Here is a 1,288-nt window from a genome sequence, read left to right on the forward strand (position 1 = left end):
TTCCAGAACACTGTTCTCTTGCTTCTTGGCCCAGTGGGAAGGACAGTTGTTACTCCAGGTTATAGATGGGAAGCGGTGCGGTTCTGCAGGGGGACACCAGGTCCCAGTCAGCTCTGAGTCACCCGCTTTCCTACCCAGAGCTCGCTCAGCAGCACAGACCTCAGCTCCCCATGGCCGAGCACCCTGATCTGGGAAGTGTGCACATCCCCCTCTGGGCACCTTTCTGGGACAGTGAGGTCCTCCCTGCCGTGTTCCCTGAATGAGCTGTTCTTAGCTCACGAGAACTGCTGCTGGGTCGTCTCTGTTGCAATCACCTTGCCTCAGTGTGGCCCATGTGTTCATTTCCATGAGCCAGGAGCTCCACGAGGTGCTAGGAAACAGCCTGAGCCACAGACATGCCTGGGTGTTCTCTTGCTGCTCAGCTTAGGGGCTGAGGGCCCCTAGAGAGAAACACCCATCTCCTCCCACATGTTTCTTGAGGTTGCTGAGCCTATCCCTATACTGCTTGGTTATGTTTTTATGGAACTGACTCCACAGGAGTCAGAATCTGAGCTCTGGACCCAGTGCTGGCTGGTAGTGTCACTTTGGGCAGATCAAGTGTTCTCTCTGAGGTTTGGTAATCACTGTGCATCAGTTAGCTTTTGCTGCATAACAAGCAAGCCCCAAAACTCAATGACTTGAGACCAGAAACATCTATCATTGCTCATTAGTCTATGAATCAGCAGGGTGTTCCTTTGAACTCTCTGGATTCCCATTCATTTGGGGTCTGCTGCAGTTTAGATGAACTGCTCTGCTGAACTTGCCAGGGCTCGCTCACATGTTGGGTCTGATTAGCTGTTGGAGTCTGTCAGCTAGCTAGGCCGGCCTTCGCTGGGATGGCTAGGCTATCCTCCACATGGTTTCTTGTCTCTGCAGGCCAGTCCAGGCTTATTCCCCTGGTGGCTCTGAGAGAGAGAGTGCCGAATCCAGCCAGGTCTCCTGATGCCTGGGACACCAGGCTGTCACATCATTGTCCCTGTCTCATGCCATTGGTTAAAGCAAGGTGCAGGCTGGCCTGTGTCCAAGAGTAAAGAATGGATCTGGCTTCATGACGGGACAAGCCTGTGTCACATCACCATGTGTGTGGACGGGAGGGTTTCAGCTCCCTCAGAACATGCAGAGCAGCCATCGGTTCTTTGTGTTTCTCTGCTCGGCATCCACTTCCTCTCCCACCATTGTTCTGGAGAAATTTCCTCTTTGCCCCCTTTGCATGTTTTCAAGGAGGACTGCCAATTGAGATTACTGCTGT

This window comes from Tupaia chinensis, unplaced genomic scaffold (genome assembly GCF_000334495.1).
Source record: "Tupaia chinensis unplaced genomic scaffold, TupChi_1.0 Scaffold000066_1, whole genome shotgun sequence".
In the NCBI taxonomy this organism is placed as follows: Eukaryota; Metazoa; Chordata; class Mammalia; order Scandentia; family Tupaiidae; genus Tupaia; species Tupaia belangeri.